Raw genomic sequence first — 27,276 nt, 5'->3', positions numbered from 1 at the left:
ATTACCAGTCAGACGGGCACACTCCTTTTAATACTTATTATTGAAATGTTATCTCGTAGTCGCTGCTTTCTTTTATAACTGTGCTACTGACTGTAGATCAATATCGTTTTTATTTTTTTTAATGAATAGGGAAGTTTCTTTTTTTTGTATATATTCATCTTATAACTCTTTTTCAAGACACTATACATTCCATTCCACAGCTCTTGTAGGAATTTTACTGTTTCTGACATAATTACAATGTCACCCACCTTCCTCTCTCTAAACTTTCTCTCGCTAAATTTTTCCTTAGTTTCTTGTTCTGCTTGTAGAATGTACAGACTAAATAACACCGGGGATAATTTGCAGTCCTTTCTCGCTACCTTGCCAACCACTGCTTCCCATTAATATCCTGCTATTTTAGTAGCGGCAGTCTGGTTCCCGGATATGTTGCAAATAACTTATCCCTCTCTGTAGTTTACCCCTACCGCCTTCTGAATGCCAAAGACTGTAGTCCAATTAATTTCGTCAATAGCCTTCACTAAAGCTACAAACACTTCGGTTTATTTGCCTTATGCTCTAAGATGAGTAGTGGATTAGTACTGTCCGACATGTTCCTGCCCTTCTCAGTAAACCAAACCGATCTTCCTAAGGTCAGTGTCTACGAGTATTTCTATTCGTTTGTATGGAATTCGTGTCAGTATTTTGCTACTATGACTTATTAAAGTGATAATTCGATAAAATTCAAACCAATCAACACCAGCCATTATTGCAATATAAGTTTTTTACAGCCTTTTTCAACTGTGGAGGTATTTCGCCTATCTCATTTTCTTACACACGAGGTGGCTGGGTCTTGCAAGGATATAAATAATTCTGAGAGAATATGGTCTACTCCTAGTTTATTGTTCATCAACAAGAAACTTCAAATTCCTCTAGCTATATGATATCTCCAATCTCATTTTAGTTTACTACCTCTACTGAATTCTGTAAGATTGCCTTTAAATTCATTTATCTTGTACAGCTTTCCTGCATTGTTAATTTAACTTTCCAAAAGGTGTCATCTATCTTTCCTCCAATCATACATGTTTCTACAGACTTCCTTTAATCCAGCTGCTTAGCTATTGTACACTTATTGTCATTCTCATTTTTGGCCTTGCATACTTCATTTGCTGAATTTTTAAAGCAGGTGAAATTCAATGTGCAAAAAAATCAGCTAAATCCCATTAAGATTCTAGAGTACTCGTTTTGGGCTCATTATTCATCGTCAGATAAAACATGAAGCTAATTAAATCAAGGGATCTTCATAGCATTTAAAAGTGTTTAATTTATTTAATAAGGCAATTTAGAATCTCTCATATTTTACGAATATATAAAACAACAATTATTCATCATCTTGTATCACACGTGTTTCTACAACTCAGGAACGTAGTGAGCATCAACAAAGCGCTCCAAAACCTCAAGAATCAGAGATAATTATGTCACCTTCTCAAGAATAGGGTACATAGCCACGTGTGCCATATAAAGAGTTCATATAATGGCGAGAGCTATACGTCACCAATGGATATTTCTGTGACCAATGATGAAGCAGCACACCTTCAACCATATTTGCAAAGCAACAGACCATCACATGAGTCCGCCTGAGTGTCGGTCAAAGACTTAACACTCAGCTGATGTGACAAATATATTACCTATGAGCGTAGTATAATAAGAGAAACATATTGTGAACATAGGGTGAATCACGTTATTCAACGCTCCCTACGGTATGAGTACTTTTGGATTTTCGTTCGTTGGTCTAGATGGGCACGGCGGAGTGTTGAGATAATTTTAAGCTAATTTTTTTAAGTCTGCTTCCGGAGAAATGGAATTCCACAAGGGGGTTAAACTTTCAAATATTTAGGAATCCCCGCTTACACCTCTTGTCTCACTACTCAGTAAAACCTAGGTCAGAAGCAGAGCATTTGGAATACGTTTGTTAATTTGCTTGTTACATTACGCCGCCCCCAAAAAGAAACATGTAACATCGTCACACTCCTGCCTTTGTTGCAAATTATATCCCAGATGACACATACAACTGTGAGCTCCCTCGCTTTGAAACTCGTGGCACCTGCTCACTCGGCGAAGCCTTAGAGCTGGGGCGTCGGAGGCAAAGGAACTGATTACCTGCTTGGGGAGGATGGACATATTTAGCTCGCTATACGTCGAACAGTCAGGTCACATTAAGTACAGCAGCTAAACTTGCTGGAATTAGTTGGTTTCAAAAATAATTCTGCACTCGTAGTTTTCCTACTGTTGGCAAGTTTGTCGAAATAAAACATTTACGAGAATATATAGTTTATAATAAAATGAGATGGATGATAAATCATTTATGTTAATTAGAGGTACGTCACACCAAAAGTTAGAATATATGGCGAATTAGTTATCTACTGTTGCAATACACGCATAATAAAATGTCATAGTTACTCTACAGAAACGTATGCAACTAAAACATAAAATAAATTACAGTACCAGAATTAGTACAGCTAAATTTACAGACTTTTGATGTAAGTGCTAGCACATTTTCTCAATTGAAATAGTCATACCAAATCTACACCTAGCTAATACACATACAGTTAAAGTTCAATAACGTGGGGAATACCTCTAATTCCTGCAACTATTCACAGGGTCTTTCGGGATAATCTGTAACAATCCTCAAAAACAGCAGAAACAGTTCTAAATAATCCTCTTCTGTATATCGTTAGACAGAAGTTAAACTTCCAGTTGGTTGCCAGATTCTAAGCTCAACTCTGTAGTGAATTTTCCTAAGTCGCCTCAGAAGTTAAAGTATCGAGCACTTACCACCTATTGTCTGCCACTGTACTAGTTCATATCAACCGAACACACACGCACATACAACCTTCCTCCTCTCTCGAACGAAAAACAATGACAAACAGTAGCACTCAGCACCGCCTTTTAGGTCTTTTCTTAAAAACATGAAGTGAACAAATTGGACCAAAATTCTAAAAGTACACGGCTTAAGGAAATTAAGTACTGTATCTAGCTTCAGCAACTGCAACTGTATTAGTTGAAAATATCAACTAGTTGCACAAAATAAATTTTATTTCTTTGCTAGTTTCAGGCACCTACCTAACCCAAGTTCGAATTTTAGTGTTTTTTTGAAAACTGGAACTTTTTCATTGTAAAAATCAGTCATAAATTCATAAGGAAAGTGAAAATAAATTTATCTTCAGAAATTTTTAGAAGTTTGGCAACTGTGCATTTGTGCATGTGGGGCATTTACTGCAACTTTTATAACCCCCTGCATGTCTGGCGGTTAGATTAGGACCAAGGTGTTCCTGCCTGTCGTAAGAGGCGACTAAATGTAGTCTCACACTTTTTAGTCCTATGAGCACGGTAGCCAGTCCGTTGTGGTGGGTCTGTCATGTGCCTATTTGGTGGTAGCACCTGCCAACAAAGGGATCGTACTGCTGATGCCTGAACTGTAAACTCCCCACGTATGACAAGGAGTAGATGCCTGCCATCGTTGGGCATCAGGGTTCCCAGCAACGGCCATTATGCCAGTTGACCTTTGTTGTGGCAGGTTGGCGCCCGTGGGGAGAACCCTTGTCAGAGTGAGTGGCAACAGATCGAAGGACAAGCAATGATGCGGTGTAAGTCATTTCTTGCTGGTGACCGTACGGCGCCAGCAGTCTCTGAGAAGGGGAAGATCGAATACAATGCCGACTGGTATGTCCTTAATTCGTTTCCTTCCCTCACTACACCCTGGGAGGAGCGTAGGGCTACATAATGGAGAGAGCCATATTCGCCTCAGTTTTTAGTCTGTAGCAGAACTGATGGGGACTCCTTTCTACCTACGAAGACTCAGTTTTTCATTGAAAACCTTGAGGATAAGTTTGGAGAAGTGACAGCACTGTCCAAACAGGGCAGTCTTGATTCAGGCAGCATCCCCAGCCCAATCCCTTGGGTTACTCATCTGTGACAAGCTGGGTGATATTACTGTTTCCATCACTCCCCATAAAAGCCTCAACATGGTCCAGGGGATCCTTTGCCATCGCGATCTCCTCTTGCAGTCTGACGACGAGCTCTGTGCCAATTTAGAGTGGCAGGATGCTCATTTCATCTGGAGCGTTTACAGGAGACCCAGAGACAACAGGGTTGTTAGCGGTGCCTTCATCTTGGCCTTTCAGGGTGGTTCACTGCCTGAAAACGTCAAGGTGATGGTTTATCGCTGAGATGTTAAACCATACGTCCCTCCCCCTATATGGTGCTTTAAGTGCTGGAAGTTCAGGCTCATGTCTTCCCACTGCACTTACAGCACTAAATGTTGAGACTGCGGACGTCCACTGCATCCAGATACTCCATGTGCGCCTCCTCCCACTTGCATCAACTAGGGAGAGCACCACTCCCTCTGCTCGCCAGGCTGCCCAGTACTCCAAAAAGAGCGGAAAATCGTAGTGTACTAGACTCTTGACTGGTTGAATTACTTCAATCTGAAAGATTACACCCCATTCGGTTGATGTCTGCATATGCTGCAGCCACGTCACCATCGTCATCCCACATGTCAGTGGTTCCTCACTCTGTGCCCCAAACTGTCGGCCCTCTGGGCCACCAGAATACACTTGCTCCCTTTGTGGTAGGGGGCAAATCTTCCTCCCAAAGCACCTACTTCGGGAACAAGGCTCCCCAAACACAGGGGACATCGGTCCCCTCCCCCCTGCCAGAGAAGCAACAGCATTCTCCAGCTCCTATCATGAGGAAGGGGTCCCTTGGGTTCCTCTATCCGAAGGTCTCCGCTAATGACACGGCAGACACTCGCCAGTGGCTCAAGGAGCCAAAAGCTGCTGGACAAAGAACTTCACCGTCTTCCTCCATTCCCGAAACCACTTCAGAGGAGTCCTCCTAGCAAGCCCCTAAAGAGAAGCGAGAGATCAAGCAAATGAAGAAGTCTGCTAATAAAAAGGACCCTCTGATGTCCCCAACACCATCACTCCCCACCATTTCTGCATCTGAGGATCCGGTGGAGCTCATAGCGCTCCTGCGGACCTGGGCCTCACTTATTCCTCATCCAACACAGAAATGGCTACAAATACTCAATAGGTGACAGCAGGTGACCCTGACGCATAACCTCCCTCTTTGCGCGCTTCATGCCTTCCCAGCCACATGATAATGTCATCCTCCAGTGGAATTGCGGCGGTTTTTTCCACTAACTGGCTGAGCATTAAACCTGCTTTCTGTATTACAAGAACTGTAGTGACTATAATAGAGTGTCAGGTGGAGTTCATGTCTGTGTCCTGAACTCAGTGAACCTGTGCCCCTTCATACTCCTCTTGAAGCAGTGGCTGTCAGGATGACACAGGATATAACTGTCTGTAACGTATATCTTCCTCCAGATGCTTTAGTACCCCTGAATGCGTTGGCTCCATTGATTGATCAACTCCTTAAACCTTTCCTACTTTTGGGAGATTTTAACGCTCATAACCCCTCGTTGCTTGACTTCGTGCTTACTGGCTGAGGCAGAGATGTCGAAAATTTACTCTCACAACTCGAACTCTCCCTCTTAAATACAGGTGTCCCCACACATTTCAGTGTGCACATGGCACATATTTGGCCATTGGTCTCTTGGTCTGCAGTCCTGGATTTCTCATCTGGAGAGCATATGACGACCTGGTAGTGACCACATCCCCATCTTCCTGTCACTGCCCCGGCGTCAGGCCCAAGGGCGCCTGCCCAAATGGATTTTAAACAAGGCAGATTGGGACGCTTTCACCTCTGCTGTCGCCTTTGAATGTCCCCTACATGGTAACATTGATGTGCTGGTTAAGCAGCTAACTAAAACGATCGTTTCTGCGGCAGAAAACGCGATCCCTGGTTCTTTAGGGTGCCCCTGGCGAAAGACAGTCCCTTGGTGGTCACTGGAAGTGGCTGAGGCAATTAAGCAGCATCGGCGAACTCTACAGCGGCATAGGCGCCATCCTTCCCTGGAGAACATAACAGCCTTTAAACAGCTCTGTGCCCTCACTCGCCAGCTTATCAAAAGACGGAAAGGCAAGGAGAGATACATCTCGACCAGTCGGTGCCATACGTCCCCTTCCCAAGTCTGGGCAAAGATATTACGAGTTTTTGGGTACCAGACCCCAACAGGTGTTTCCAGTGTTAACAAAAATGGCGTGTTATCTACCGATGCAAACGCGATTGCCGAGCACTTTGCTGAGAACTAGGCTCACGCCTCTGGATCGAAGTCCTCTGGTTCACTACACGCCACAGTGAATCCTATTACGCCCCATTTACAGAGTGGGAGCTCCTCTTTGCCCTTACTCATTACCCTGACACATCTCCTGGGCCAGATCCAGTCAACTGTCAGATGATTAAACATCTTCTGACTACAAGCGACAGCTCCTTGTAATCTTCAACCGGATCTGGTGCGATGGCGTCTTTCCATAGCAATAGCTGGAGAGCACCATCATTCCGGTGCTAAAACCTGGCAAAAACCCACCTGATGTGGGTAACTATCGGCCCATCAGCCTCACCAACTTTGTTTCTAAGCTGCTGGAACGTATGGTGTGTGGGCGGTTGGGTTGGGTCCTGGAGTCACGTGGCCTACTGGCTCCATGCTAGGGCGGTTTTCGCCTGGGTTGCTCTACCACTGATATTCTTGTGTCCCTTGAGTCCACCATCTGAACAGCCTTACCCAGACGCCAAAAACTTCTGGCCTTCTTTTTTGATTTACGAAAAGCTTATGACACTACCTGGAGCATCATATCCTTGCCACATTATACTAGTGTCGTCTCCGAGACGTGCTCCCGATTTTTATCCAGTCGCTTCGTACTTTCTGTGTCCAAATTGGTGCCTCCCACAGTTACCCCCTCCCATCCCCCCGTATCCAGGAGAATGGGGTCCCACAGGGCTCTGTATTCAGTGTAACTCTATTTTTAGTGGCCATTAACGTTCTAGCAGCAGCTGTAGGGCCGTCCGTCTCACGCTATCTGTATGCAGACTTCTACATTTCGTACTGCTCCACCAGTACTGGTGTTGCTGAGCGGCGCCTACAGGGAGCCATCTACAGGGCTCAGTTATGGGCTCTAGCTCACACGACTTCCAGTTTTCGGTCGCAAAGTAGTGTGTCATGAACTTCTGTCGGCGTCGAACCGTTCATCAGGAACCAGAGCTTTATCTTACTGATACCCTCATTATAGTGGAGACATGTCGATTCTTAGGACTGGTTTTCGACGCCTGATTGACTTGGCTTCCTCACCTTCGTCAGCTTATGCGGAAGTGCTGACAGCACCTAAAAGCCCTCCGTTGTCTGAACAACACCAACTGGGGTGCAGATCGCTCTGCGCTGCTCTACAGAACCCTTGTTCAATCCCACCTTGACTATGGGAGCCTGGTTTACGGTTAGGCGACGCCCTCAGCGTCGCATTTACTCGACTCAGTGCACCACTGTGGCGTTCGCCTAGCGACGGGAGCTTTTAGGACGAGTCCGGTGACCAGCGTCCTGGTGGAGGCTGGAGTCCCTCCATTGCAGGCCAGGCGTTCACAACTGTTCGCCAGTTACGTTGCACACGTTCGTAGTCCTCCTACCCATCCGAATTATAGTCTCCTTTCCCAACCACGGCGGTTCATCTCCCTCATCGGCAGCCTGGGTCAAGGCTTGCAATTGCAGTTCACGTCCGATCCCATCTATCTGAACTGGAGACCTTGCCTTTCCCACCTATGCTCGAGGTAAATTCGCCTACATCTCCATGGTGTACTGTCTAGGCCGCGGTTTCGTCTGGACCTTTCACATAGCCCAAAAGATTCGGTTCACCACAAGATTGTCCAATGTCACTTCCTCTCGATTCTTTACATGTACCGAGCCCATGAAATGGTTTATGCTGACGGTGGTTTATACCAACGGCTCCATGGCTGATGGGCACATTGGCTCACGTACGTCCATGGAGGACATATTGAACAACATTCCTTGCTAGATGGCTGCAGTGTTTTCACTGCAGAGCTGATGGCTGTATCTCGTGCTCTTGAGCACATCCGTTCATGCCCTGGGGAGTTGTTTCTTCTGTGTACCGACTCCTTGAGTACCCTACAACCTATCGACTAGTGCTACCCTCGTCATGCTTTGGTAACGATCATCCAGGAGTCCATCTATGGCCTGGAGCGGTCCGGTCGTTCAGAGGTGTTTGTCTGGACCCCAGGAGACGTCGGAATCCCAGGCAACGAACTTGCCGACAGGCTGGCCATACAGGCCAAACGGAAACCGCTTATGGCGATCGGCATTCCAATAACGGACCGGCGTTCCTTTTTACGCCGCCAGGTTTTTCGGCTTTGGGAGACTGAATGGCATAGTCTCAGTACGCACAACAAACTGCGTGCCATTAAGGAGACTACGAATGTGTGGCAGTCCTCCATGCTGGCATCTCGCAGGGACTCCGTGGTTGTCTGCCGGTTCCACGTCAGCCACGCTTGGGCGACCCGCGGCTACCTCCTGCGCCGTGAACACACGCCTCAGTTTCGGTGCGGCGTCCGGTTGACAGTGGCCCATACTCTGGTGCACTGTCCCACTTTGACTGCCCTGCGACGAAATCTTCGGTTACCGGACTCGTTGCCGCTAATTTTACCTGACAACGCCTCATCGACTGGTTTAGTTTTACGTTTTATTCGTGAGGATGGATTCTGTCATTTGATCTAAGTTTTAGCCAATGTTGTTTGTCCCTCTGTGACCTCCTCCCTAGTGGTTTTGGGGTGGAGGTTTTAATGTGTTGCAGAGTGGCTGGCTCCTCCTTTTTATTCTCATGGTCAGCCAGCCATGGTAATCTGTTTTGACGTTTCAATCTCTTCTACCTATTTGTTGCGTTTATGTGGTTTTCTTGTCCCATTTTATCCATTTAAGTGTTTGTTGCCCTTCCGTCGTTCTTGTAGCTTTTACTTTCTCTCAGTTTTGTGTTGTCACTCGCCCTTGTTTTATTCTCACCCTTGAGGCATTGTTTTATTCGGAACAAGGGACCGATGACCTAGCAGTTTGGTCCCTTCTCCCTCTTTTAAGCCAACCAACTTCTATATGATACAAACAATCTAACTACATCATGTTTTAATTCCCATTTCCTTATGTGATACGAGTGAAAACAGTTGGTGTCCTTTGGTAATCACAGGTACACATCAAATCACCACATTTAGTTTTTGTATACTTTTTGGAACGTCTTTTTGCAGCAATGTCAGGCAGATTTTAAATCTTCGTAAATAAGATGTTGATCAAATTTGTCCATCTCCTTATCCTTGCGTGGTGAACATTATGGTACATATTAGTTTAGTTTCAGCTGTTATTAAACGTTTTTCTTCTGTTGCATCGTAATCATCAGTCCCTTTGTGGACTTCCACTTCGCGCTGTGACGACCTATTCCCTTATGACTGTCTGGGATGGAAGCTATCATGTATTTCTTTTGTTAGAATTTTATTTCCTTTACTGTCATTTGTATACTAAACTCTTTACTGTCGTTTCTACTCTGAATTCACGTGTGCCACATCTATCAGATACAAATTTATCTCCAGGATCCTCTTCCTACTTTTCATGTGAGTACGATACGCCTCCATCTGCTTACCGAATACAGAGAATTCTTCTATTGATTGGTTTCACTTGCATACAGTAGGTGTGCACACTCAACAAGTTATTGATTTCGTGTAGACGTATTGCCAATTGTTACGCTGTTTTAATCATGTAGTAAACGTGTGTATAGGCTGGAGCTTCGTAGAACAATAATTTAGGAAATAAGATGTTTGATTTATAATTATGACAACAACCTGGAACAAATGATATGAATGAGATTTTCACTCTGCAGCGGAGTGTGCGCTGATATGAAACTTCCTGGCAGATTAAAACTGTGTGCCCGACCGAGACTCGAACTCGGGACCTTTGCCTTTCGCGGGCAAGTGCTCTACCAACTGAGCTACCGAAGCACGACTCACGCGCGGTACTCACAGCTTTACTTCTGCCAGTTGGTAGAGCACTTGCCCGCGAAAGGCAAAGGCCCGAGTTCGAGTCTCGGTCGGGCACACAGTTTTAATCTGCCAGGAAGTTTCAAATGATATGAATTTTTCCTAAAAAATATTGTGCGCAAATAAAAACTCAGCGTTGATATAAGCAGTACGGGGTACTGTTCTGTTGATCTTCAGGAGGTGGTGAACCTGAGAAAAAGATTCTTTCCCCAAATGTGTCGTCGACTAGATTTTTCACCATTTGTTGCTGCAGCTGCCACCAGAAGAAGTATGTGTTGCTCCTCTGGCTATTGCTTATGATGTTGTTGTTGTTGATGATGATGATGGTGATGGTTATGATGATAATGATGATGATGATGATGTCGTCGTTGTTTTTTTCTATTCTACAGGTTTTATTTTAATGTCATTGCATGTCATCTTCACTGTACTGTGAAGTGACTTCTTCTACAAAATCTTCGCCTGAGGGTGCCGACCCACACAATCTTTTCCAGCAGTTTGCAGCATTTCTCTATTCAGTTGAGAGCCAAGTACAATCAGAAGGATTATCATCATTGCTTAAATCATCTGTATGTGACAGGTTTTGAAAAGCAACGGTCGTGGAATCTCTGAGCTGCTGAAATTGCACCATCAATTTAATTTTATTTTTCAATTAATAATAAATATTACACAGGGTGATATTACCAACTTAATGGCCAAACAAAATCACAGTATCATATAAAATAAACTGGCTGTCAGAAGTGATAAGTACAGGCGTTGAAACAAACGTGGACATCGACACTTTGTCGACATGCTTTGTTTTAAGAATCTGACACTATGCCCAACACGCACAACTGTGTGCATGCTAATGTTTCAGTTTATATCTGAATTAATTTTCAAATAAACTAAAAACTTGAGTTATTTATGCTAATCAATTTAATTCAAGAACATTTATGCCATGAAAACAATATAAAAACCAAACTTATGTTATCACAATAGAGGCAAACAGTGGATCATGCGGTTCCTGGCCTCCATCGTAACTCGTAATACAAGTTTGCTTACTACTGGCGTCATCCAGTGACAAATCTTGGAACTAAAAGGAATTCTAAACATGAAAACAGTCCAGCCACGATTGTGCTATGCTTGCCTGAACTTCCTAGCGTTAATCGCAAAGAAATAAAGCAGGAAAGTCCACAAACGTGCAGTTGTGTATGCATGATCTGAAAGGGCTAGTGCCCTTGTTCAGAAGATAAGAACTGTCTCTTTATTAGTGAGTCTCAAAAATAAAATATTCATCGTAAGTATGACCTGCCCACGGCAAGTGTCTGTTTGAACGCTATTTATTGTTGGTGTTATAATTCATTTAAGTAGCACCATTTCCCAGTAATTTACATGTTTATTAAGTGAAAAATGAATATTTAATTAATTAGCCGCAGGGTGACCCAAAAGCTCGTCAACATTGAAAAATTGAATATTCGTCGAATAATTTCAATTGACACACACGCTCGAAATGACACGGGGTTTTATTGAAACTAGGAAAAGAGCACAGGATGACCAACAGATGCCGCCCATGTGATATAAAAACAATATTTAGCATAGAAATTGATTTTTAGCAAAGAAAATGTTCTTTATAACAAATGCTAAACATGTCGGCCGTTATTCATCAGCAATAACTGTAGTCGGGGGACAATTCTGTGAACAGCACTGTACAGTACATAATTAGGTACGGTGAGGAACTCGAATCGGATATCATCTTTTAGTATGTCTAATGAGATCGGACGATCGCGGTACACTGCTGGTCCTGAATGGCATCCCCCTTCACTCTCCCGAATTCCACCTCTAACCATCCGCACGCACAGACCCCTCTTAAGCATCATCCCAACTGCTACATCTCCTTCATGGCAATCTAGGCCCACTCATTACTTCTCTCAATTATGTATGTATTTCAATCAGTCAACACAATGGCTTTTTACTTCTTTTAACGTATGCTGCTGTTCCTCTGTCTTTTATATTTCGCAAAACATTCTGATGTAGTTCCTTAAAAATCATTCTTTTAATTAATCTACTAACCCACCTTTTATGTTTCAATTTATGTAACTCAATCTGTGTCCTACCTTGCATCAAACAATAATTTTGTCAAACGCCATGTCCTGTTTTATATTACATTTTAAACTTTTTGTTCTCATATAGCTGAAGAGCGGCGACTTGCGTCCGCTGCCAGCCTATCCCCCGTCCATATGAGCCAGAAGAATGAAATGACAGTAAATAATAAAAAGTAGTAGACTTACAACTTCACGTAAACCTACAGCCAATAATCACACGCATTGATGTCTGGAACCTGGGAAGTGAAGCATGACAGAAGTGGCGGCTCAGCACGCAGTCCTCACCAAACGATGCGCGCAAGGAACCTCTAACACGTGTAGCTAAATGGGATGCAGCACCATCCTGCATAAAAGCTATACCTTCCAGTAGAAGTTATATCAGCGAGGCTAGGGATGAGCTGAGACCTTCTCTCACAACTACACTTTTCATATACGTTTCTCATTAGGTCTGTTGACATTCTTAAAAATATGTGGAATCACATACATCGATATTTAAAAAATATAATTATAGGTCTTCGATGTATCGAAAAACGTATCGGTATATCACGAAAAACGTATTAACACACCGCCTAAGAAAATACTAGCTGCATTTGGTAAATTGATGTATAATTGGATATTCTGTACATCAAAAAGCTGCTTCCTGCTTATTCCCTTGGAGCAAGAATTAAAAGGAAAACGATACAGGTTCATGCTTCGCGATAACCACTTTGCTATGGGAACTGCTTGTATGAATCACATTAAACAGGTGTTCAGTGGCCCGGTCATGCGGTTTCGGCACATACCGGGTTTGTGCGGAGCACTTCATGCCGACTTCCTGTTTTTTCATTTCTAAAAACACCAATGTAGCTGTCATAATGCCAAAAGTGCGGTGGTGGAGTTAAACGTACATTGGTAACGCTGAGAGCCGATTACTTCAGCATTTGCCCACCGCTAAGACCAATCTTGTCATTTAGATTTTGGTTCATCAGTTTCAGCAACTGTTTTTGTAGAATGGTGATGTGAAGGAATAGCATTACTCCATTCAGCCCCCCTCCATCCCACCCCTTCCCCACCCCCCGCCCACCCAGTGCAATCGGACTTCTTACTTGTGCCACCTATACATGCTTCACACAAGGAGAAAGACTTGACGCTATGAGAGTTCAAAACGTAGTAAGACTCCTTGACACAATGAAAGTAAAATTACGTTCTACTACAATTTCAAAAGAAACTCTCCAAATGTTTATCGAAAATTATGAAAGAAATTCAATATGAAATGATAATATCGGCGCTCGATATTGTCGTTATGATATCGCTATATCGGTGAAAGAATCATAACCGACATATATCGACATTGTATGGGAATCATCGATATATCGACACATCGTGAGATGCCAGCCGGAGTGGCCGAGAGGTTCTAGGCGCATCAGTCTGGAACCTCTCGACCGCTAAGGTCGCAGGTTCGAATCCTGCCTCGGGCATGGATGTGTGTGATGTCCTTAGGTTAGTTAGATTTAAGTAGTTCTGAGTTCTAGGGGACTGATGACCTCAGATGTTAAGTCCCATAGTGCTCAGAGCCATTTGAACCATTTGAACATCGTGAGTTTATGAACAGTCCTAGTTCTCATGCGGCTTCACTGACGTATTTCTGTCTAGCGCCATCTGTTGGGCAATTTCTGCACTAGTCTTTGGGTTCAGTAAAACACCAGTTTTTACCTGTGAAGCTTCATTATTCCTTGAACTGTTGCATGTTCAAATGTTAACAGACTTCTGGTTGACGCTGCATATACATACACACACTGAAGCGCCAAATAAACTGGTGTAGACATGTATATTAAAATACAGAGACATCTAAAGACGCAGAATACGGCGCAGCGGTCGGCAACTCCTGTGTAAGTCAACGAGTATGTGGCGCAGTTCTTAGTTCGGTTATTCTGCTACAATGGCAGGTTATCAAGATTTAAGTTGATTTGAACGTGCTGTTATAGTCAGCGCACGAGCGTTGGGACACACAATCTCAGAGGCAGTGATGAAGTGGGGATACTCACGTATTATCATTACTTAAATGTACCGTGTAAATCAAAAATCCGGTAAAACATCAAACCTCCTCATTGCCGTAGCCGGAAAACGATCCTGCAAGAACGGGACCAACGACAACTGAAAATAATCGCTCAACGTGACAGAAGTCAACCTTTCCGCAAATTGCTGCAGATTTCAATGCTGGGCCATCAACTAGTGTCATTATGCTAAGCATTCAACAAAACATAATCGATATGGGCTTTCGAAGCCGAAGGCTCACTCGTGTACCCTTGATGACTGCACGACACAAAGCTTTATGCCTCGCCTGGGCCCTTCGAAAATGACAATGGACCGTTGATGACTGGAAATATGTTGCCTGGTCGGATGAGTCTCGTTTCGATTTGTATCGACCTGATGCATGTGTACGGATACGGAGACAACCTTATGATTTCATGGACACTGCCTGTCAGCAGGAGACTGTTCAAGCTGGTGGAGGTTCTGTAATGGAGTGGGGCGCGTGCAGTTGGAATGATATGGGCCCCTGATGCGAAAAGATACGAGTCTGACAGGTGGCACGTACGTAAGCATCCTGTCTCTCCGTTCATGTCCATTGTGTATTCCGAAGAACTTGGGCTATTCCAGCAGGACAATGCGACACCCCACATGTCCAGAATAGCTACAGAATGGCTCCAGGAACACTCGTTTGAGTTTAAACGCTTCCGCTGGCCCGAGACATGAATATTATTGAGCATGAAGTTAAAATCTTCTAGGCGTCGTATTTCTACTAAAATGATCTACGTTTCGACCCTTCTGCTGGGATTTTCCTTAGGATCTTATGGTGTCCACCACTGCTAGAACACTGTCAGAGACGAGTGTCGCGTCCTCTTACAAACGGTAGTTTATAATTTTAATTTGGTCATAATTTCGTAATTTATGAACACGATAACGCAGACTGTATGAAAACGATGTGTGATATTCAGTGACTATAGCCAATTTCCTTAGCTATCGTGCACTTTTTTTTTAATAGAGGTGCACCCCTCCACGCCCACACCGGCGTGATGGCCATCTCAAAAGGTCTACTGCCATCTCTGCATAAGGCTTCAGTTTTCACTAATGTGAGGTGTCGCAGGATGTGGGTACTGCGATGCTTGCGTACGTCTGGTTAAGGTTAACAATTAATACGAGCTCATCTGGAGATAGATTGTGTCGAAAGTCGAACGAAGGGTAGCGATTTCAAGGGCAGAGGAAAAAAAAGTGCCGAGACAAGAGCCAAGGGTAAAAAAAAGCTCTGCGATAGTTAGGTCGGGTAGTAAGAGCAGTAGCGGATGTCTTGCTGCCTGCGACAGGTTATGCAAGGGTAGGCTTTGTTAGCAGTGGGTATCATGCATGTCGATACCTTCGACGTTATGCGGCGGCTGCCGCTGGGTGCCACTGTTGATCTCTTGGTCAGCGTCAGCATACCTGTTACAGTTGGCTTCATCATCGTTTTGTGTCCGATAGGTCATATATCAGATGCACAGTGTAGGGTGATGTTGGCTATTTGTTTGTGCGTTGGCGAGCTCGTCGATTTCCCTGCTGTAGTCTGTTGGTCGGCTTTAATAGCATCTGGTATATCCAGTCAACATTGCTGATATGCTGGGGCTTGCGGACGTTTGCCGCTTGTTGGTGGTTATGCCATAGCTAGTAGTGTCTTTGGCCCCTTATGCTTGCACCTACGGTTGTGATCATAGTTTCCCAGAGCCAGGGTGAAAGGATTGTTAGAGTGTCTCGAGTTCCTATATAGTCGTATGGTGTGTTTTCTGAATACTTGCTTGAAGGTTTCAAGGCGTTATTCATTGTGAAGATCCACGGTGCGTGTGTAGAGTGGAGCGTTGCTAATGAGGCGTAGCACTTTGTTCTGTATGATCTGCAGGCGGCGCAGGCGTGTAGGAGCTGCATATCCCCAGGCGGGAGCTGCATCATGAGAGGACTAATCAGTGTCATGTATATGGACCTCGACACCCTCCTATTCAGTGTGCTTTCCCTCTTGAGCATTGGGCAGCGTGGTTTGAGCCTCGCGTGCTCTCTGTAGGCAAGTATTCGATGTGGTCTCCCCATGTAAGTTTCCGGTCCAGCCAGACACCGAGATATCGGACTTTCTTTAGGAAACATATTGGGCGTATATGTAGTGTTATCTGTCTACAGTGTTAATTTTTGCGCAGTAGTTTCGGTCTGCGTGTGAACTTAACTGCTTCGTACTTGTCGACGTTTACTTTGTAATTAAGCTGTTTAGGTTTTTGTATTGGTAACGTCACGTAGCGCTCTGTATGAAAATCACTGGCTGTGCTGTGTGCAGTCAGTGGCTGGGTGGCATTGTTGGAATAGTCGCTGTTGTAGTGTTGGGCAGTTGGGTGTTAACAGCGCGTAGCGTTGCGCAGTTGGAGGTGAGCCGCCAGCAGTGGTGGATGTGGGGAAAGAAATGGCGGAGTTTTGAGAGCGGATGATCTGGACGTGTATCCATCAGAGACAGTAAATCTGTAAGACTGGATGTCATGAACTGCTATATATGTATATTATGACTTTTGAACACTATTAAGGTGAATACATTGTTTGTTCTCGATCAAAATCTTTCATTTTCTAACTATGACTATCAGTAGTTAGCGACTTCAGTAAGAATCTTTTATTTAACTGCCAGTATTGGCGCTCGTTGTATTGAAGTAGTTTGAGTAAGGAAGATTTTTGTGAGGTAAGTTACTCATGAAAGGTATAGGTTATTGTTAGTCAGGGTCATTCTTTTGTAGGGATTATTAAAAGTCAGACTGCGTTGCCCTAAAAATATTGTGTGTCAGTTTAGTGTTGATCAGAATAAGTAAAGAGAGTAATATCTGAGTACGTTCAGTTTTGCTCAGCTGTTTGAAATGCAAATAATGTAAGACGTTTAATCAGCACAGTCATTCATTAATTTTTCTAAGGGGATGTTTCATATGTCGACCCGTAGCCGAGGATACCTCACTGAAATCTTCTGATTTTTTCTTGTAGTTTGTGTAATTAGTGTAGCTTTTGTTTATTGTAGAGAGAATCTCCTTTGTAGTTGCAGTGTTTCATTGTTGTACAGTAAAACAGTTGTGGCATGCATGTAGATTTTCACCCAGTATTTCGCAGCTGCGCTTGCAAGTAACGAGATATTATTTTCAGTGCTATGTTAATGTGTTTTCTTATATTTGCTTTTCAAATTGTGCATTTCTGTGTTATCATGTGAAATATTGTGACAATTATGGCGTGTGAAAAACGTAATACTAGGCTGCATAGTAAACTGAGAAATGACAGTGAAGACGAAAGCAGTGTGTTAGCGACACCGTGTAATGAATTAACTAATGTTCATCATAGTAATTTGGTAATTGTTCATGGGGAAATGGAGCAGGCGGCAAATAATGGTGTAGACAGTGAAACAATTAGTGAACAGGCAAGCATTATCCATGGATCGGTAGGCAAGAGCTCGCCTCAGGAATCCGGAATGACAGGACACAATCTTGCAAATACTACAGATTCAGGTTTTGGGTCCTCACCGTTTTCCCAAATGAGTCAAGACACATTTTCTGCTTGTCAAAATGTGAATGTTGCCGGTGAAAATGCACTGCCATAAAGCATAGAGAAACAGATTCCAGACACTAATATATTATTAGTGCAATTAATGCAACAAATGAAACAAAATCAGAGACAAACACAGCAAAAGTTAGACACAATGGAAATAAATCTTCAGAAGTTAGATACAATGGAACAACACCAGAGACAAACACAGCAACAGCCTCAAAAGTTAGACTCAATGGAAGAAACGCTTGAACAAACACGTGAAGATTTAAGTACAGAGTTACTTAAAATCGAATATAAATGTCGAAAAGTCTGTAATGACGTAAAAACACAAATATGTGAGCATTTTCAACCTATTTTTGCGCGTCATGAAAATGCATTACTGAATCACGAAGCAGCCATAAAAGAACTGCAAACTATTGGTCATGAAAATCACGACACCTTGCAAGCTAAAATTGACTCAGTTGCATCTACCGATTCGGTTACGCAACTTGCAAAAACTCAGGAAAACTTAAAGGACACAGTAGATACGATTACAACACTCTGAAACTTGGTTCAGAAAAACACACTGAGGAAATCAGTTCACTAACGGAGAAAGTAGCCGAACTATTGGATCAGTTCAGTAACTTACCTAGATGATGATCTGAATGACACAAGACCCATAGCCTTCACTGACACAGAAGAGTATGAACAGATTAGAAAATTCACACAAAATCAAAATCAAATCAATACACAGTACAAAAGAGATTTCCAGGAAGTACAAGATATGTTGACACAGGTAATACAAGAATTACATATTTCAGAGGACACTCGCGCTCCAATACAGGAAGAGGGACATAGAAATACGGAACAGCCACAAAATAATAACACAGGGCACTTCGGAAATTATGAAAGAAATTGGCAAGGTACACCGAATTTTGAGATGGAACCGCCGAAAAGAAGTAACAATGAAAGATGTGCGAATCGCCGACATGGTGATTTTGACTATAAGCTGTTCATTATTACACGTAAATTCCAATCATTTAAGAATTCTGGCAACGACGTTCATCCGCAAGCATGGCTCCAACAATTCTCTCATTGTTTTCCTCCCAACTGGTCATTGGATCATAGATTAGAATTTATGTGTGACTACTTAGAGAATGAACCAGCTGTAACAATGTGATTGGTCATTCACGATTGTCACAGTGAAGAAGAATTTTATCATGGCTTTCTCTCAGCATACTGGTCTCAAGCTACTCAAGACCGAGTAAAACATAGCATCATAATGATGAAACATTTCGAACAATCTGAACATTCCAGTCTTGTTAAATATTTCGAAGACATGTTACACTAGAATCAGTATCTTTCAAACCCATACAGCTCCTCGGAACTCATCCACATTTGCTTAATCAAATTGCCTGAATGAACATTTACGACATATTATTTTGGCAGGACGTTCCAAAGACGACAATGAGCTTTTCAGGGACTTTTACAAGAATTGGATATTGAAACTGACAATCACGGAACGCAAAAACGGGAGCACAACAATTACAGGTCACATCCGTCACAATTCCGTGATGACAGAAACAATAACTGGACACGACAATTCTATTCTTATAACGTAAATCGTGACCAAAACAGACACCACCCGTATGACAACCACTGGCAGAGTAATAGTTACAGAGAAAGATCGCATTTCCGTTGTAATGAATATGACAGAGACAATCATAGAAACAGACAATATGGCAACCAGAACTATTATTATCACGGGAGACAGAATAACTTCAGACACAACGGTCCACCGTGCAGTGATAATTCAGGGAGAAATTCTCCACCACGTGACCGACACGTAAGAAACTGTGTAAACTACCGACAAAACGTCAGACCTGAATTCCATCAGTACTGGAGAGCTTTAAACAGAGCTTGGCCCTCTCGGCAAGGCAAATTTGTGGAAGTTAAGCCTCCTAATCCCAGTAACGACGCACGCCAATAAAGAAATGGACAATGACTCACACGGCAGGCAGCCACCTGTGCCCGCTGGCTCAGGGAAAAATAACATTGACGCTAACCTTGAGCAAAATTCCAGTATTCTTTACGGATGAATACCACATGATAATTGCATTCAAGTTGAAACTCTGCATACTAGGAAGAGTAAAGGTTTACACCACATTCCACATGTAAAACCGTTTATTGAAAGATAATCTGCTTTTTAACTTTGTCTTTGACATAAAACGTTTCACTTCATGTTACTAGTATGCTTTAGAAACTGTTATCATGCAACAATGTTTTGAAGTTAAATATCCAGTCAAGAACCAGGAGAACTTATTTAAACAGATATTACGAATGCATCGTTATTGCAAACAGACGACACAGTGTTATTGTGTGTGTACATTCTTGCTTGTTAGTTGCACAATTACGTAACGACTATAAGCCTCACATACTTAGAACATTTACCAGTACTGCTAATGAGATTCTAATGCAACATTTTGGTTTACTTGAAAATACATTCTGGATTTAAGGTACTTTCTGTGAGATACCAGATGAGACAATTGTTAGTTTATGTGACAGCTACACGATTTTATCACGACGCTACTAATGAGTGACAATTTACAATGTTGCTTTTGTGGGGTATCTGTTTTATATCGGCACAGTTTTTTCTGAACCCTTCTGGAAAGCAAAACATGTTTTAGTAGTAACTTTTGTGGTATAGCTACAATGAGACAGCCTTTTCTGTAGCACAACATTACGTTACAGCACAGTAATTGCTTCATCACAACAATAAGCGTAATAACTAAGAAATCTATATGCAAAGCATTTCACTTTTGTTTATCATGAGGTAAGTACATTGGCTTCTGCTAAACTTAGCTTTTGGAGGACGATAACTACGACACTCCTACAGAGATTATCTTACAGCAAGACGCACATTTAGCGCTACAGGACATGTATCTGAGTGATTAATTTTGTACTTAAAACATTTATTTTTAAAGATTTTTGAATTACAAAGAAAGTTTTCCATGATACATTTCAGTCCATTGCTGTAATCTGTAACACCTGAGGGTATAATTACATTAATCCTCAGGGGGTACACGCCTACTTTGTGTACCATGTGTTTGGCAAGCACAAGGAGCCCTAGCTAATATGGTATTTGCTTATACAACTTTACACATTGGTACCATATTTCTTTAACACATAATTACACAGCTATCTGATCATTTAACTGAGAGAGACAAACTTTTTTACTACGTCAGTGACACATGTTTACGTAATTACACCGTTGGATAACTTCACACTTATGAAATTGTATTTTGTCTATACTGTGTGAACTCTTCATATTTTTTCGGAACCATTGTGATACTATGAGAGCTTTGAATGATGTATTTGGTATGGGATCACGATTTTTAAAGTACGTTTGAGGCAGATGACACTATTGAAATGAGCAGAGAATATTTTTTATGGTTTGAAATTATTGCAGAAAGCTACGACTTTTTTGAGATTTGACTGAAGTGTTATGATGTTATTTTTACGACAACGATGTGTATTATGCTTTTGAGGTATGTTTATGTCAATAAGTTGATGCTACCATATATGAGGAATGTGATAGCGTGTTTATATGTATACGAATAATGAATAGAAGTTAGGGACTCTTGACTTGTGAAAAAGGATGTTGGAAACCAAGAAACGTACTTTAAGAGTTATGAAATGTGTGTGTAAATGCGTGAATGTATCACAATGCCGGCGTAAATTTTTTTGGACACTGTTATATTCATAGGATTTTGTTTCTACACATTTGCAACGCTAATTCTTGACCTGTGAAATATTTTTATATGAGTCTGTCACTGTAGCGGAAGCTGCTGTCGTAAATATTTCCGTAAGAAAGTTAAGTGAGCACCTGCACGTGCATCGTGGGCACACAGCTGCATCAGACACCTGGAGAACAAGCCTTTTCAGACGCTCAGGTAGAAAAGAAAAGAAAAAAGGGGAGGCCATTATCCTCGCTTTTGACATACCTTTGTAGAAAGCACCGCAAACACGACACGCTTACATCTGCACACCTGATTATGACAAGCGTCTTTCTCTAGAATTGAGGGAATTTTTACTGCATTATGAAATGCCATAAGGCTAATGAATGATGTTTCATGCCGTCCTTTGTACATATTTGCTCATTTTCTTTAATATCTAGTTCCTAGCTGCACTGCAGCATTGGTTAAAATAAAATTTAATATATGTACTAATATAGTTATTTTATGCCTACAGATCCAGTCAATAAGAAATTTATGCTCTACTTCCAAGAAAACGAGGGCACATAAATAGACATTTCCCTTCACAGGAATTGCATAAATAGTTTCTTTACGATTTGGTAACTTATCTCCTAGCGTAAGTTCTCGTGATGCATCACTCTAGTGTTAAGATGTGACATAGGTATTAGACATGGCCATTTTAGTGTAATATTTTTTCTGCTTGAGCTTTGTCATGTATAGATATAAGTTTTATATTTTTTATATTTTTTATATTTGCTGCTGCTGTTTGCCAGGCATAATGTTACAGAATTTGACTTTATATTACGCTGTTAAGCCAGTTTTACTACGGATTTAGTTTTCTTGTTGCTGCACATTGGCTCATATTAGTTGTAATGTTGCATTGCTTGGTAATTTAGATTTACTGTAGCTTGCTTTGCAATTTTCCATATTTTTTTTTTGCATTGCTGTTTGTGTTAATTTGTTATGTGCTGCTGCATTGCCTCGTCCCTTAGTTTAGCATCTGAGCTCAGTAGATTTAAGTTAGCTTAAGAGGAGTAGACTATATAAGAAACTAACTATGATGAATTTATTAGAAATGCATTGAGAAGCTATCAGAAAATGGTTTGGGCAAAAAAAAAAAAAAAAGGATACTGTACAGTGGAGAAAAACTATTTTTGACAGAGGATGTTAACAGAATACGGAAGGCAGGCTTAGATAGGACTTTTGGGAATAATAATGAATGAAGGGAGATCTCCAAGAAGCAAAGAAAGTTTTGTTTGCAAAATACTGCTATGAAACAAACCCTGTCCTTTCCTTTTGTGTTATCCCACTATGTGTTTGGGTACCTGTGTGTAATTATGTTCTTCCTGTCTTTACATGTTTATCTGATAACACTTATGTTGTAGAATTTTTCTAATACTAAGCTACATTCACTATGATGAGGAATACTGTTACCCTCAAATATAATTAGCATTAATAATATGTTATTTACTTTGTAAAGATGTTAGACATTATTTATTCTGTTTTGTTGCTCATGTGTGAGGTTGATGTTTCGAAAGTTATTCTGATCTTTTATGTATTTACTTATGTCATAATTCCTGTAACACTGATGTATATGTTTATTTCTATTCTGTTGTAAAGCCTGTACTACAAATGTTATCTGTATTATTATGTTCTTTAATGATGTATTTTGTACCTTTGTAATTGTATTCTCATGTTATTAAACGGTAATTGACACCAGTTCATCAAATTAAGTAACTTGTACGTTACATTTCACTGCACACGTTTCTGTTGGTCATAGTGTATGGACAATATGTGAGAAGTAGGGACTGTTAGTGTTTGCACGTGTGTTGATAATTCAGCAAGGGACTGGATAACAGCATTGCTCGTTCTAAGGACAATTCCAAAAAACTTTGTGAGTGCACAAGTGGTGGTTATGGACTTGCTATATTAACTGCAAGACTCTTCACTGGTGATTGTGCACCCGCACAGTCACAACAGATGGCTGCTGGTCATCTCTACCAGGACTACAGTGGGCCTGTCCACACTTTCTACAAGGACTGCAGTGGGTCTGCACCTCTGGTGGCCCACCAATACCATACTCTCTACCAGGACTTCTGTGGGTTTGCTCTGTTGTGGCCCATTACCTGTCAGCATGTCAAGTGTCAGCACTGTCTTTCCGTTGGAAGGACAACACTACTTCTGCAAGGCTCCATGGAAATCCACTACTTCCGTGTGCATTTTCTTTTACTGCTCAGACTTTGAGTAAAACACTGAAATTTTACTGTGATGAACAATCTGGACTGTCTTTATGGACTGTGAGAAAATTTTAGCTTTTGACCAACATTGTATAAATAAGTGTGTGCATTTGATTTCTTTGTTATTGTAATTATGAAAAATTTTTTCAAATCATTATTGGCCACTGGCCAAAACAATTTGAAAAATTTTTGTGGGGAGCATGGAGGCTATGTAAGTAGGCTGTAGGCTGTTTATGTTTTCTTATTGGCAACGGTACGTAGTGCTCTGTACGAAAATCACTGGCTGTGCTGTGTGCAGTCTGTGGCTAGTTTGCATTGTTGTCTGCCATTGTACTGTTTGGCAGCGGCAGCTGGATGTGAACAGCGCGTAACGTTGCGCAGTTGGAGGTGAGCCGCCAGCAGTGGTGGATGTGGGGAGAGAGATGGCGGAGTTTTGCAAGTTGTCATGAATTACATATATTATAACTTGTGATGATATTACGGTAAATACAGTGTTTGTTCTCTATTATAATCTTTCATTTGCTAACTATCCCTATCAGTAGTTAGTGCCTTCAGTAGTTTGAATCTTTTATTTAGCTGGCAGTAGTGGCGCTCGCTGTACTGCAGTAGTTCCAGTAACGAAGATTTTTGTGAGGTAAGTGATTTGTGAAAGGTATAGGTTAATGTTAGTCAGGGCCATTTGTTTGTAGGGATTTTTGAAAGTCACATTGCGTTGCGCTAAATATTATTGTGTGTCAGGTTAAGCACAGTCGTGTATAATTTGTTCTAAGGGGACGTTTCAACAGATAAACAAGCAGCAAGCTGATTATATTTTTTGACGGGCCCAGTATTCGGCGGTTATCACAGCAGTTGGAAGCTGGCTGCAGCAAGATCACAGATAGTGCATGCAGCCGGTAGGTTCCTACAGACTAGCATATATTGTTCGTCCTGTACGTCACCACACTGACAAGTTTCCTCCTCATTATTGAAGCACCACTTCCTGAGGTTGGCTAGGCACCTAGACACGCCAACTCACAGTCTGTTCAAGGTCTTCCAGGTCACGTATGACAGGTGTGATCCTTCAGCTATTTCCCCCTTGACCGTTATGTGACTGTCTTCAGCTAGAGAGTCTCGCCAAAGCTCCTCTCTACGAATTCTTGGCGATGAACAAATTGTCATAGGTTTCTGTAGGAAGCTTTTTCTTGACCTCAGTCTTGGCTGTTGAGGGTCATGTCCGAACAAAATATGTATAGGGTCGATTTCCTGTTTTTTCTTCTCCACTTCTGTTGCAGCTTGCCTTCGAATGCGTGGCGGTGCTATACCTATAATTTGGTACAGCTTATTGAGAGGAGTAGGTCGTATGCAGCCTGTAACAGTGCGTCCTGTCTCGTTCAAGGCTGTAGCTACATGTCTAGCATGCGCAGAGTTTTGCCAGACGGGTGCTGCGTATTCTGCGGCGGAGAAACATAGTGACAAGGCCGATGTTCTAAGCACTTTCGGCTGGGCACCCCAGGTGGTTCCTGTAAGTTTGCGGATGATGTTCCGCGCCTTTACTTCAAGGCTCGTTTCTTCACAGTGGGCTTTGAATGTGAGGGAACGGTCCATCTTCACCCCAAGGTATTCAGGAGTTTCGCAGTGGAGTAGTTGTTCTACTCTCCAAATGATGTTCAGTTTCCTTTGGTCTTTTTCATCGTGATACTTGGCCAAATTTCCAAGAGCCTTTGTCAGTTTCACCTCTACTTCCTCAAAGGTCTCACCTTGGGCAGGGAGCGCTGTATCATCAGCGTATATGAATGCCTTAGTTGAAGAGTTAATTGGCTGGTCACTTGTGTAGATATTATACAACAGCGGAGACAGCACTCTTCCCTGCGGGCGACCACTTTTCTGCATTCTCCATCGACTCTTCAGAGGATTGTATCCATAGATCTTAAATGCCATAACTAGCTTTAGCGCACCCTTTCATTTGTTTCTGTAATACTTTCAGCGTCACTCATCATTTCGAACTCTCAGAGGATTATTTGGTGTTCATTACCCGGTCACTAAAACTGGATAGAGATTAAAATTAAATGGAAATAAATTTGGTAGAACGTTAGACAAATAATCTACAAGTACACTTTCAATGGGAGTGGAATGTTTCTCTTACACCTACAGTAAGTAAAGTGAAATTACAAAATACCGTATAAGCCCACTGTTCGGCATTCGATACGCCAAACTTAACCACGATGCCTTATTTTCTGGTCGGACTTGTTACGTGATTGCTGGTCTGCGCATCGGTTACCAAATGTAGAATTCGATGCGTAGGTGCATGGAGAGTTTCGCGTTCCCCGATGAATATTTGAGGTGTTTCGTCGTTCATGAAATATTCGTTGGTCCATGCATGTATTTTGTAATGATCCAGTTAATACAGTTGTAGGTATTGCTGCTTGGAGAAATTTCATTTCTTTAAAGACAAATGATGATAAGCATAAATGTTTTACAGCTTACGTTTCATCAACGTAGTGGTTTTGTCTCATCCAACTACTTATTTATTCATCTACATGCACCCAGCGATAGATTTTTAGGCAATACGGCTTTTATCTGTGTTTGCACAGTGCGTACATCTATGGCACACTCATCAGCAAAGAAACGTTTATACTTCTGTTCATTACAAATAGGAATTTGGTATATCTTAAGATTCTCTTTTTCTGTCTGCTTTCATGTCATTCTTACTTTCATGATGCAGCTCACACTATTGCACCACCGCCTGTACGTCACAGAACAGTATCCAGTAGGATAGTTTCTCGCATGCCACGAATAGGGTCTATGCCTACGGACTTCCCCTGCAACGTTAGACCGTTACAGATGACATAGCAATCGTTGGCAGCCGACAGGAAACGATCCAACTCGAAAAACACCTGACCTTCGTATTGCATACCCCTAGTATTGTCACCCGACGACTGAATGCCACATCGGAAGAATACGATAGCCCAAAGAAGCAGTATGGGTGTACCGGTCCTTTGCGGAATGAGTTGCGGCGACGTAGTGCTGCAAGACCACCGCAACGGACATCTTCCCGCGATATTTCACCTCGACTGCAACCTGTAACAAAGTCAGGAAATTACAGTATTATGATGTCGTGGATGTTACACCTTACAAGGATAATCTGTCAGAATTTCACCACGTCTTGTTCCTGAGGTCTTCAGCCTGAAGACCAGTTTGACGTAGCTCTCCAAACTAACCTGTGCAAGCTTGTTCATCTCAAAATAACTACCGCAACATACATCCGCTTGAATCAGCTTACTGTATTCATCTCTAGATCTCCTACGATTTTTGGCCCCACACTTCCCTTTAGTGATCCCATTATGTCTCAGAATGTCTCCTATCAACTGATCCGTCCTTAGACTCGGGTCGCGTCGCAATTTCTTTTCTCCCCAATACTGTTCAGTACCTCCTCATTAGTTACGTGATCTATCCATCTAATGTACAGAATGCTTCTGCAGCACCACGTTTAAAAAGATTCTATTTTCTTGTCGTCAAAACTGTTTATCGCCCATTTTCACTTTCCATACATGGCTACATTTCATATCAGTACTTTAGAAAAGCCGTCCTGACACTTAACTGCATATTCTGTGTTAGAAATTTCTCTTCTTCAGAAATGCGTTCCTTGCAATTGCCAGTGTACATTTTATATCACTCTGTTCTACTGCCCAAATAGGAAAACTCATCTGCTACTTTAACTGTGTCATT

The sequence above is a fragment of the Schistocerca cancellata genome, chromosome 5 (genome assembly GCF_023864275.1).
Source record: "Schistocerca cancellata isolate TAMUIC-IGC-003103 chromosome 5, iqSchCanc2.1, whole genome shotgun sequence".
In the NCBI taxonomy this organism is placed as follows: Eukaryota; Metazoa; Arthropoda; class Insecta; order Orthoptera; family Acrididae; genus Schistocerca; species Schistocerca cancellata.
The sequence above is the reverse complement of the archived record's forward strand: the minus strand, read 5'-3'. Positions refer to the sequence as shown.